General features: G+C 40.4%; 1 protein-coding gene across 1 annotated transcript in view; it reads left to right on the plus strand.

The window, feature by feature from the left end:
- The window catches only part of LOC122814071 (cytospin-B-like), an 804,690-nt gene that overhangs the window by 374 nt on the left and 790,466 nt on the right, over positions 1-13,850 (plus strand). The window contains exon 1 of the mRNA XM_044086684.1: positions 1-321. This exon is cut by the window's left edge and continues 374 nt beyond it. The gene's annotated coding sequence lies outside the window, so the exon portion shown is untranslated. The remainder of the gene's footprint in view (positions 322-13,850) is intronic.

Raw genomic sequence — 13,850 nt, forward strand, 5'->3', positions numbered from 1 at the left:
GCAGGTCTAGAAAAGAAAGAGTTACCCTTTGCTCTGAGGAGGGTTACTAGAGGAATACGCTGTGAATTCTTGCCTACAGAGAAGCACACATAACAGCTGGAGAAAGTGAAGCAGGTAAAAGTCCGGCAGAAACTGTGACAGTGACTGTGTCACAGGGAGGGAGTGGCGTTGGTCTGACGAACAGTGTAATTAAAGGGCTGGGTACAGGTACTACAGCTCTGCAGAGCAAAGACGAGGTATGGATCATATGACAAGAGGCAATAGGCAAAGCCATCGGATTATGGATTAACTCACACCAACATGGCAAGTGGGACACAGCAGGTAAGTGAATATTCTTTAATTATACTCTTATTAGAAAATTCAGATGCTATAGGAACAGGAAAATTTGCTCAAAGGAATGAACAGCAAATAGCAGCAGAGCTCAGACCTGTCTTCCAGCATTCTAATGCAAATATTTTGATAGCTGGATGAACAACTGTCAAATAAGTCACGGTCATGGGATCTTTGTAGTTATCTGGATGAAGAAAGAGAGGGATAAATGGGGGGGGGGGGTCAGCAGAAACAGTGTATCCTTTCATCTAGTCATTTGTATTATTTTATTTAGAACAGGGAATAGTACAGCAGCCCTTTTTCAACCAGGTTCCTGTTAAAATAATATAATCCGAGTGTGCATATTAGAATCAGTTTAAATGTTGTGCAGTAAGTTGTATAAAATAAAACAAATTAAAATTATCTCCTGTCCCTCCTCATAAGAGAACCTTGTCACATTCTTTCATGCTGTCAAGCTTTAACACTGTACATCACTGGGAAACTCTCCTCCAGGCACTGAGGTACGTGTGCTTTGGGGTAGGGGGATAGGGCACAGATACAGAGGACTGTTATAGCACCTGTTGCCCCATGTGATGACTCCTCGTGGACATTTGCTGGATGCAGTGTGCTCTGTCAGGAGATAAATATGCCTCAAGCACACCCCTTTTATCAATGTACAACAGCTGTTCTCATGCTGGTCACATCTAACCTACGCAGACTTAGACAACAAAGTGAGACAACAGAATTCAGGATCCTTCACTGCAACCAGAAAGTGTCTGCCTGTGATTTCCCTCTCTTACACTGGTAACAGATGTAAGACACAGGGTACTCACTGAGAGAAGAAAACCAAAATAATTCTACTAGCAGAACAGCATTGCAGTGCAGTCATTTATTTCTGTGTTTATTTACTATTTGTCTAAGACCAGCACCACAGCAAGAAATCATTTATTTTATTACTTAACTGAGTTTTGAAGCTGCTGCTGCGATGATGATGATGATAATGATGCAGCCCTTCCTCTGAAGCAGCCCTGGATATAAACAGCACCAGCTGCAGAATCTGCATAGTTTAGTGTAAAAGTGGCATAACAAATTAAGGTGTGAGTGTTGTTTTTTGATGTTTATCTCAGAATTGGCATTAGTACAGTATGAGCTACGTCTGAGAGTCCAGTGAATGAACCTGCCTCTTAAGGAGAGCAGTAGTGTATTCTGGGTAATGAGTAGAGAGTAGTATTTGTATACAACAGTCAGCAAAAATACCCTGAGTCACAGCTGAATCATAGTTTGTGATGGGCATTCGTCAATGTCATGTCACTGCGGGCAGAAAGGCCTTTGACGTGGCTATTGAGCTGGCATGCTGCTGTCCCTCCTGTGTCTCTACTACTATCAGCGACTGTCCCCCAGGACTCTAGCCCACATAGTCCTGATGGTGACCCTTCGTGGCTAGCATGACGGTGGCTAATGATATTCCTCCAGCAAAAATCAATCTTATTCAACTGTGTTCACCACCCAGAAAAAAAACAGCTGCCACAGATTCCTGACAAATGACCAACCACTGCAGCAGGAGTTTCTGAAATTTGAGTTGCAGTGTGGAAGGGAAGTCTAGTTATCACAGTGCATTTAACATTTCAAGTGTTGTATGACATCACATACTGCTGTGACTGATAAATGACTTCTCAGTCCTTCTAATCTTTGAAGTGTTGTATGACATCATATACTGCTGTGGCCGATAAATGACTTCTCTGGCATCGCAGTCTTTTTAATTTTTCAGGTGTTAAATGACATCACATACTGCTGTGACTGATAAATGATTTCTCCATCCTTTTAACTTTTCAGGTGTTGTATGACATCACATACTGCTGTGACTGATAAATGATTTCTCAGTACTTTTAAGTTTTCAGGTGTTGTATGACATCACATACTGCTGTGACTGATAAATGATTTCTCTGGCCATAAAGGGACCTAAAATGAATTGCACCACAGTCAACACAGTGGTATAGAGAGATAAAAGCCTCACTGTGGCCCAGGTGACCAAGGTTTAATTAGTAGCTCAGGTGTCCGAAGTGCAGATAAGAGTGGCGTGCCTATCTCTTTGAGAGGGGCATTCATCTCAGCAGTGCCTGAGTGGAAAGGTTATCTGTGGAGTGCAGCAGCATTTGGACAACATAACAAGATGAGCTTAGGGGATGGGGAAGGGACAGAAAATGAGGGTAGAATCAGAGTTGTTCCAGGGATGGAAGGAGGAACTGACAGATCCAGCAATGGGGAGCTGTGGTTAGGACCAGAAAATATGAAGTAAGGGGGAGAGGGGACAAACAAAAGAATTGCATCACCCTTTGAGAGAGAGTTTCTTTGCAGTAGTGATCCTGATGTTCATAGCTTTATGACTGTGATTTCACAAACAGTACACAGCTGCTACTGTAAGGCCAATGCCCAGAGAGCACTGCATCTGAAAAACCCAAACTCAGTGATTCAAGGCATGACAGGTACTGTTATCAGCACCATAGGCACCTGAGAGAATCCTCTGAGCAGTGTAAGGCCTGAGTATGACACAAATCTCACAAAGGTGCTTGTGCGAATGGTGCAGGCCCAAATATGACATGTGTACCCCAGCGTGCAGCTTTGAGTAAAGCAGAGCCTGATTGTAACATGTGACAAATTAGGGGATCCACAGAGAAGTACAGGCTTAGACTATGAGCGATATCCCCAGTCAGCCCTTGTGAGAAGTGTAGGATCCAACTAGGTCTTTGATCTTTAAAGGGAACTACAGAGGAGTCACTGTTTGACTGTGACATACATATTTACCCATGAGGGACCAAAGCCCAAGAGACCCCTCTTAGCACTGTAGGGTCCAACAGTGACATGCATAACCAAAGAAGTATCCCATCAAAAGGTGCTGTATGTGACATAAGTAAATATTGCCTGCCATACCTGAATTACTTAGAAAAAGGCCTTCTGAAATAAAAATAAATACTGCCTGCCATATCTGAATTACTCGGCAGGGAGCAGCTTCTGTGACATAAATAAATACTGCCAGTCACACCAGAGTTACCCAAAAAGAGACAGTTGTCTGTGATACAAATAAATGCTGCATGTCACACCTGAGTTACCTATATTAGCTACATTTTCCTTGCATCTCCAATTAGTACTTTAGTTAAAAGCAAACTGCTGGTGCAGTAACCTGGACTTGACGAGCTGCCTGTACAAAGTAACATGCGCACTCTATAACATGTGCAGATATCTCTAGTTCTTTACACTGATCATATTATAGGTTCATACATTCATAGGTACTTACTAGGCTGTTGATCTGTGAGGATGCTCAGAAGGTTACCCTTACATTCACACTGTAGTTTTTAGCCCTTGTATTTTGTATACAAATAAACCAGAATGGGCCGAACAAGGATATCTTGAGACAGTTATGTTTCCTCTCTCCATGAGAGATGGGTGCTAAACCAGAGGCGAGAACACTTGAGCAGGTGTTTATGATACCATTGGACTTGCACATGTGCAATGTCTAACAGAACAGGATATGCTGAAGTCCTATACGAAGGTCGAGGCCACCTCTTATTAGCCTGCCTGATTCTGAGAAGGACAAGGCTTTGAGATGGTCTGCACAGTTTTATCATTTAGGTTCTTGATTTTTTCACTGAGAAAGCTTTGTGATCATTCCAGTTCTGACAATGTGCTTGGAGAGGTGCATACCAAAAGGGGCGTTATGCTGAATGATCTGTCTAATGACTGCCTAGTACAGTGGAACAATTACATCCCTGGATTTGGACACAATACCTTAAGATATAAACTGTGCGATGAAAACTGTCCTTTGATCAGCAGATATGTAGTGATCAAATGACAGCTCATTGTCAGTACAGTTTCACAGATCACTAACTACAGAATCTATTCTCATGGGTGTGTTGTCAACGTGATTGTTACAAGGGGAGTCATACCACTGCTGAAGGATATGGTAATGCATCTCTTGGAATTTAGCTTTAGTATATGATTTCCACACCAGGTATTTGTTTGGGACAGGACCTCTTGAAGGATTTTGGTGTATACTAGTTAGCTCGGAGATGTGGGCCAAGGGGGACATTGAGCAGTTTGCTATGATAGAATATGATAAGGGGTTTTTTGTTAATGGTAAGTTGGTCATGGAAGACTTCCAAGTCATTATCTTGTCTAACTAGTTTAGTTATGGTGTTTTTTATAAGAATATGGAGACACCACCACCTTTAGTGATTTTACCTAATATGATGACGCTGAATGAGTGATAAGGATTTAAACCCTGCACTGACAGATGCTTTCAGTGCTTGTAGGGAGTGAAGATTTTTGTTAAGGCTCCTATCATTGAGTAGCAAAACCTTAATGCTCTCCAGATTCTGGTTAATTTTGGCAAAAGCTTTCGAAAAATGACATTGCCTAAAAAGGCATTATTAGAGTGGACAAGAATTTAGCAAATATATGAAAGGGGGAGAGGTGCAGGTCATTTCTGGCAAATCAGTTGGGACTATCATCTCTTTCCAGGGTGATGTATGTTGAACCCCCTTTGAATGACACCAGAAGCTGAGCCTGTTGCCGAAATCCATGAGCTTTTGCTCATGTTGTGGTAACATTCTTGTTGATGAAAGAGTGTGCTGCTCAAGGCTGGGTTCATGCCGGTTTCAGACACATAGTCTGACAAGCTCAGCATTTCTCTCTTCATGTAGTCCAGGAAGGTCCATCTCATGTCATTTACATGCACACATAAGATGATTGTGTCATATGTGTAGTTGTGGTGTAGGGACTCGAGTACCTGCATGATGTGGTGAAGCCTGGTACCTAATAGGCAACTGATCGTGACCCTCTCCTTGAGCAGACTGGTGAGTGGTACATCAGTGCGTCTCACTATGAAGTCATCTGTGAATAAGGTATCGGATTGTGTGGAGATTTGCTTTATGTGCTTTTGAAATGAGTCAGTGTGACACTTAGATGTATATTTCATGATGGGCGCTGCCTGTGATGCATGTTTGCGACATTGCCAACAGTACTTGTTTCTTTGGTTACATTTATGAGGCCTTTGTGGTGTTGGCAGGTTAAGTTTTAGAGCCTCTGCATATGTAGGTTTAGCTGTTTGGTCTGAGCTGTGTGCTTTGACTAGTGTTGTGTGGTACAAACAAGCTGCTTGCTATTTGTTGTGCATTTGTGAGCAAGCTTTGAGAGATTGTTTAACTACATCTCTCATACTCCGTGTCTGCTGGTTTAAACAGCAGGTGGTTGTACTTACATGATGTGCTGAGCTGACTTAATACTGTTACCGCATACGTGTTGTTTACATTTGATTTCATTTTCTGCAACTAGATCATGACTGAAAAAGGTCCCCGTGGTTCAGTAAATGTGTCGGCAAAAATACATGAGAAAATTAAGTAAATATTTTTCTGAGCAGTGTAGGACCCAAGTGCAACTTAAAAAAACCCTGTGAGGGAGTCTTCTCACTTGTTCAAGATTCTTTTCAGCAGTCTGTGGCCCATTTATGTGATATGTTTCCCTCCTGGTGACTGACAAGCAGTTCATTGGGTTTTAACTGCTCATACACAACTCCTTGAAGTTACCTTCATTGTGAATTCAAGGCTAAATGTTTCTATACTGCAAGATCACTGTTTGTTTAACAGCTCTGTGTGCTTAATGGGGAGGTTATCCTTTTCCCACTACTTTGTAACCAGTAAGTTAGTATATATGTTAAGGGGGTACCAGTGACTTGCCCCAAAATGAGAGTGCAGGAGGTCTCCCTCCCCACAAAAGTGTTTTTTTTTTCAATCTTTGCAGGTAGGTTCCTGAGTTGGTATTTGCATAGATTCATGGGTTTGTGGGGTCATAGGTCAGTACTACGCTGTTGATCCAGAGGACCATTAGTGGACTCACCACAGTATCCCAAATTTGTAGGTACCTAGTTTCAATCCCTTTCAACAATGGCTTATGGATCCAGAGTGTTTGCTTTACATCCAAAGGAAGTGTGTTCCATAAAAGAGAGATTATCTGGGATATATATCTGTCTAACCAGCAGGTCCCATTTATGTTTTGGAGGAAGTTAAGATCTTTTGAGTGGGTGTTGAGTGTGCTATTAGTTGTGACAATGTGCTGTAGGTCGCATAGGAATGGATCCTTTAGGCTAGATAGAGGTCCTCTCTCATAAGTCTGTAGGAAATAGAAAAGGCAGAGAACACTTTAAGGTGGTCTGAGTAGCTGAAGGAAGACATACCTCTGAGTATCCTTATGAGGACACTTTGCAGTTTCTCAAGTTAAGTCAAGCTGGCTTGAGCTTCCTCAACACCTTTATACTCAGCTGACCTTAACCCATAAGATCTCCCACATTCCATTCGACCCTACTCTAATACCACCTTCCAAATTGTCCCCTTTGGTCAATTCAAATGAATAAACAGATGCTTACCATCTACAGATCACAAAGGGCTGCTGCGGATAGTCTCTATTCCAATACAGTAGCTAGAACTCTGATTAAAATTTCTAGATCAGTCCGGTCTATCACACCTTCATCTTTTCAAACCATTACTAAAAGACTTCATCTCTGCCTCTTGGCTTTGCGCCTGCTCCTCATCTGGGACATAGCTCTGACACCTTTCATCACCTTTCATATACCTCCCTTTAAAGCACTAAATCACTTCACCTGCTTATCCCCTTCTAATACCTCACTTTATTGTAACTCTTAAACTATTATTCCTATTTCTCGTTAGCACAGCCACATTACTATTCCATCACTATATCTCTGTTAACACTCAAACTTGCTTATCTCCTCTAATACCTCACTCTAATGTAGCTCTTAAATTACCCCTACCTATCTTATACACCACACTTCTATCTGTAAAGTTTCAGTACAAGGCTTGTAAATTTAATGTTTGTGAATATCAAAAAAGTTTTATTATACGGACTATTATGCTATGTTTTCACTGAAACGGTGTTTTACAATTTTGATTGATTAAATATGACACCTTGCAGCTTTTCTCCCTGGGCCTCCACTGAAAATGGGCACCTGTGCCCAGTCAGACTTTCCTGGTAAACACATCAATAAATAAATAAATATGCTTAAACAAGTGCATACCAAAGGGGCCATGGTACTCTAGTATGGGCCTAATAAAGGAGCGCTAATTTTCTTAGATCTGGAAAAAATACCCCTGGTAAGTAGTCTAGCTAGTTAAAGGGATTTCCTAACAACACTGAATGCTTGGTAATCACACAATAGTTCATTTGCAATGAAAGGTCCCTAATGACTGAGTCAGCTTTCCAAGCGATGTCACCTATGTGTTAAGTAAATGGGTGCCCAGGTTTACCAAAGGCCACACAATGCTGCATTTCCTGACATTTCGTTTTAGGTCGTGGTCCAGGCACCACTTATCACTGCACGTTAGTCTCACCTGAAGGATCTGGAAGTTGAATGGGGGGTTTATGGCAACTCTAAGTTTACATTCATCTGCAAACTTGGTCAGCCACATGGCATTGATGTCAGCTGTGATATCAGAGAAGTAAATGCCAAAGGCATGTGGTCCTAGGTCTGATCCTTGGGGACGATGCTAGTAACTACTCTTTTCAAAGACTGTGTGCCTCCCACACAAATAGATTAGGATCTGTTCATTAGTATTAGTATAAGTATTAGTATTAGTATTAGTATTAGTATTAGTATTAGTATTACTATTAGTATTAGTATTAGTATTAGTGTTAGTATTAGTATTAGTATTAGTATTACTATTACTATTAGTATTAGTATTAGTATTAGTATTAGTATTAGTATAAGTATAAGTATAAGTATTAGTGTTAGTGTTAGTGTTAGTGTTAGTATTAGTATTAGTGTTAGTGTTATTATTAGTATTAGTGTTAGTGTTAGTGTTAGTATTAGTGTTAGTATAAGTATTAGTATTAGTATTAGTATAAGTATAAGTATTAGTATTAGTATTAGTATAAGTATTAGTATTAGTATTAGTGTTAGTGTTAGTGTTAGTATTAGTGTTAGTATAAGTAATGGTATAAGTATTAGTATTAGTATTAGTATAAGTATTAGTATTAGTATTAGTATTAGTATTAGTATAAGTATTAGTATTAGCATTAGCATTAGTATTAGTATTAGTATTAGTGTTAGTGTTAGTATTAGTATTAGTATAAGTATTAGTATTAATATTACTGTTAGTGTTAGTGTTAGTATTAGTGTTAGTATAAGTATTAGTATTAGTATTAGTATTAGTATTAGTATTAGTATTAGTATTAGTGTTAGTGTTAGTGTTAGTATTAGTATTAGGATTAGTATTAGGATTAGTATTAGTATATGTTCACAGGTTCATAGGATGATACTAGGCTATTGACCCAGAGGCCCTTATAGGTCTAGCCCAGAATTTCGTCCATGTTCCCTCAAAGTCAGCACCTGTTTTCTGTGTTCAGCAGAGACACAGGTGGGATCCCAGGAGTGTATTTTCTGTTTTCCATCCAGTCATCCAGGTTCCTCTTAAAGAAGGCTAGAGAGGCACTCTGCTTGACATGGAAAGGTAGTCAATTCCACAGATGGGGAGTGTTTGGGACACAAATCTATCCCGCCAACAAGTTCTATTAATGACACAGACTAGGTTAACACCTTGCATGTGGGTTGCGCAAGTGGAGTTTGACTTACAGATGTGCAGCAACTCCATCAAGGCTGGGTCTGAGATAGTCTTGTGTGCCAGACACAGGTCACCTCTGAACAGTCTGCACGAGACTGAGTAGAGGGACAGGGCTTTTAGCCTATCTGTATAGGATAGGTGTTTGAGACCCTGGATTTTCCTGGTCAGGAACCTCTGTGGTTTCTCTAGCTGCTGCATGTGCTTGGCAAGGTACATGCCAAAGGGGGCATTTCAATAATGAGTCTGATAAGGGAGGAGCACAGGGATGTTATGACCTCCTTATTCCTGGATGAAATACCCTTATTTATGAGGTGGGCCATGTAGAAAGCCTTCAAAGGAGGCAACATGTTAGCCAAAATTCAGGTTGTTATCAACCTGGGTGCTCAAGTCCCTCACTACTGATTGCATGCTTAGTACATTGTTATTAATGTGATAATTAGTGGGGATGCCATTTTCCCCAAAGGGGATAATGATATATTTTTTTCCATTCAGTTTGGTGCCATGATCTGGCACCAGTCATTTATTTGGGTAATGCCCTCTTGGAGGATGTTCGCATCACTAGGGGAATTTAAGACAGCACCCAGCTTGCAGTCATCTGCAAACTTGGTCAGCCACAGACCACTGGTTTTGTCTTGCACCTCAGAAAAGTGGGTAACATGGGAACTTACATGTCATTTGATTAGCTTATCGATAATGCTTACATGTTTTTTTAGCATATCGGTAATGCTTACATGTCTTTTAATTAGCTTATTGGTAATGCTTACATGTTGTTTGATTAGCTTATCAATAATGCCAGAATGTGGGGTGTGATTAAAGGGCCTTGACCAAGTCCAGACAGGTAATATGAAATGAGTTGCCGAAGTCTAACGCATCAGTGACTACCTTAAGGAAGCCCCCCCCATGGTCATGTGGCAGGATTTGCCTCTAACAAACCCAAAGTGGTTTGGGTCCAGGGATCGTATACTGCCTATGTCCTTTTTAATAAGTTCCATAATGATACATTCCACTGCTTTGCAGGTAAGGTTGGTGAGGTACATATGCCTATAGCTTCCTGGATCAGTAGTGGATCCCCCCCTCCCCAGGGAGAGGGATGGCTACCGCAGTTCTCCATTTTTCTTGTATGAATCTGACAGAGAAGATGAGGGTGAATAGGCTTAGTAGCAAGTCTGCCAGACGGTGTCACATTATCAGTACCCATGGAGCTAGTGATTTTGGAAAGGGCATTCAGGACTTACTCAGAGGTAATCAGACGGGGTGGTGTGGGCGTGCCAATAAGTTGGGGAATGTTAGGTGAAGACTGGGGAGTAAAGTTAAAGCTGAATTTGTCCACTAGTATGTGGGCTGTGTCCTCAAGAGATGACTAACTTCTCTTCTTGTTATATCCTACCTCTGAGCATTACTGGAAATTACTTCTAAGGTATCTGACAGAGATGAAGAGGACTTTGTGGGAGTCCTTAGCAGAGGCAGCAATTCTCAATTCATACTTACTTTTGTAGGATTTGATTTTGTTCCTGAGTTTTTTGTTGCTCTTTTGAGTTCAACTCTAGATGATGGTCTATTAAGGTTGCTTTAGCAGCTATGACGTTCTTCCTTTTATTGCATAGTTTGTTTTATTCTGGGGCTCCACCACAGGGATCTATTCCTGAATTTGGAAATAAATTTATGTCTTATGGGGACAGATGACTTAATGCATGCTTTGAGATGGGCATAGAAATCATCCACAAATGTGGCAGTGTGTAAGATGCAGTTACTGAGGTGAAGAGGACAGTTAAATTTCATCAGTTCATTTGTTCACTGGATTAAGTTTGCTTTAGTGTACTCTCTAAAGGTGGAAGGGTTGTGTTGTAAGTCAGGTTTTACATTCATAGTGGCTGTTACTGAAAGGTAGTCAGAACTGACCAGTGATGCAGTAACTGTAAGTGCTGAGTAATTCTGTATTGGTGAGAACCAGGACCAAAATTTTTGAACACTTGAGTCAGTGGTCTATGGAACTAGCAATAATGACACCCAAGAGTCCTTTTGAATACTTATTTGGGATGGTGTACATTTCCCAGTTAACAGAGGGATAGTTGAAGTCGCAGGTCTATATTATTCAATCGAAGATTTCAAACTTCAAACACCATATGGCCGACACCATACGGCCAAAGTCAGAAAACTTCGTCTTCGTAAAACAAAAAAAAAAAAAAAGAAAAAGAAAAAACTAAACCCTAAACTAAGGGTTGTAGACAAGGGGCAAGCCCCCCTGAACCCCCCCCCACATTGGGGCTGCACCCCCCTGCTCTTTAAATATAACTCCGAGACCACACTATAAGGTGATAAAGGCAAGACTTCCCTTTACTGCACTGTAGTGCGATCCTGGAGTTGATGTATTTAAAGAGCGGAGGATGTTGGGGTGCAGGGGGGCTTGCCCCCCTGCTTTAACATCTTAGGTGATATCCCCTCCCATCTTCGAAGTTTTCTAACTTCCACTATATGGTGTCGGCCATATGGTATTCAAAGTTAGAAATCTTCAATTAGATAATATAGACCCAAAGTCTCCCAAGAGTCTGTCTTTGCTCACCATAGTGAGTGATGCATTTCTGTGGCTTGAAGAGCTGTGTTTTAGCAGTGTTATTGCAAGTAATCATGTATCAGGGGTGTGTGTGGGGGGTTGAAGCCTCCAAGTTGAGGAGAGTAGGAGGCAAAGCTTCACCGCCATGTTGTTTGGCTTGTATTAAAGTCAAGTTATAGTTGAGAGTGTTATTAGTTGTGTGGATGTGCTGTACGTCGCGTAGGACTGGGTCCTTTAGGCTAGAAAGAGGTCGTCTCTCATGAGTATGTAGGAAGCAGTACAGAGAGAAAACAGTTGTGGTGGTCGGAGTAGCTGAAGGAAGACATACCTTTGGGTATCTTTATAAGGACACTGTGTAGTCTCTCAAGGTGAGATAAGATGGCTGGAGCTTCCTCAACACCCATCTAATCATTGTTTGCATTGCTGTCTTGGACGTGTCCTTGTTAGGACACTCTGTAGTCTCTCAGGGTGAGATAAGATGGCTGGAGCTTCCTCAACACCCATCTAATCATTGTTTCATGACTGTCTTGGACGTGTCCTTGTTGATTCTCATCCCATGTGAGCAGGAAGATGACATTTATTACTTGTGTGCCTTTAATGTAAGCGGTTGTTCCTTTTTTGTGTACATAGCAGTGTTTGGAGGAAGTGAAAGAGGAAGAAATGTTACTTGTTTGTTCTGCATGGAGTCAGGCTTTGGTGTAAGAAGTAACCAATGACGTCTGTGAAAGGATTTTGGCAGGAGTTCATTCACGAATGAAGAAGCACAGATTTTTGACTCAGGACACAAGTACCTGAAAGCTATTGGAGAATATGGGTTACTATCTTATACTATACTTTTTATATTGTTTTCTTTTACGTTTGTCAGTTTAAATTATGTGCCAATTTAGTATCTGCTTGTTTAAATTTGTTTGATGTTCACTGTTTTTTCACTGTAGCATTAAACTATGCTAATGGTTTTCCAGTGGTCTGTGCTGTCTGTTTAGCTGTTTCATTAATATTGGCGTTCAGTGGTCTGTGCTGTCTGTTTAGCTGTTTCGTTAATATTGGTGTTCAGTGGTCTGTGCTGTCTGTTTAGCTATTTCGTTAATATTGGTGTTCAGGGGTCTGTGCTGTCTGTGTAGCTGTTTCATTAATATTGGTGTTAAATGGTCTGTGGTGTCTCTTTAGCTGTTTTGTTAATATTGCTGTTCAGTGTTCCATGCTGTCTGTTTAGCTGTTTCGTTAATATTGGTGTTAAGTGGTCTGTGCTGTCTGTTTAGCTGTTTCATTAATATTGGTGCTCACTGTTCTGTGCTGTCTCTTTAGCTGTTTCATTGATATTGGGGTTCAGTGGTCTGTGCTGTCTGTTTAGCTGTTTCATTAATATTGCTGTTCAGTAGTTTATTTTTGATGTAACTTGTTTCAACAGAATAAGACTGAATGAGGAGATGTGGATTCTCCGGTTGTGAGGGGGGTTACATAAACAGAAAAAAATGCATCCTAGAGACACTGAGGTCACCCTTTCTCTGTAATGGGAACTGATAAGGTCAGATTTGGGGAACTAAGTACAGATCTGGGGTACACCATACGGAACACCAGGAAGACACAATTTCTCCCTATACATCATCTACCTTGCACTCACTCTCATATGCAGTCATGCCAGTAGCAACTTCCTGACTGTACACATCAGTAGAATACTCAGACTGTAATACAATTAAACAATTCCTGAATGTACATATCAGTAAAATACTCAGTCTGCAATATAATTAAATAATTCCTGACTGTACACATCAGTAAAATACTCAGACTGCAATATAATTAAATAATTCCTGACTGTACACATCAGTAAAATACTCGGACTGTAATATAATTAAATAATTCCTGACTGTACACATCAGTAGAATACTCAGACTGTAATATAATTCAATAATTCCTGACTGTACACATCAGTAGAATACTCAGACTGTAATATAATTAAATAATTCCTGACTGTACACATCAGTAGAATACTGAGACTGTAATACAATTAAATAATTCCTGACTGTACACATCAGTGGAATACTCAGACTGCAATATAAATAAGTAATTCCTGATTGTACACATCAGTAGAATACTCACACTGTAATATAATTAAATAATTCTTGACTGAACACATCAGTAGAATACTCAGACTGTAATATAATTAAATAATTCCGGACTGTACACATTAGTACAATACTCGGACTGTAATATAATTAAATAATTCCTGACTGTATACGTCAGTAGAATACTCAGACTGTAATATAATTAAATAATTCCTGACTGTACACATCAGTAGAATACTCAGACTGCAATATAATTAAGTAATTCCTGACTGTACACACCACCAGGATACTCAGACTGTAATA

Source organism: Protopterus annectens, chromosome 10.part0 (assembly GCF_019279795.1).
Source record: "Protopterus annectens isolate FY-2018-M chromosome 10.part0, PAN1.0, whole genome shotgun sequence".
NCBI classification, from domain to species: Eukaryota; Metazoa; Chordata; order Ceratodontiformes; family Protopteridae; genus Protopterus; species Protopterus annectens.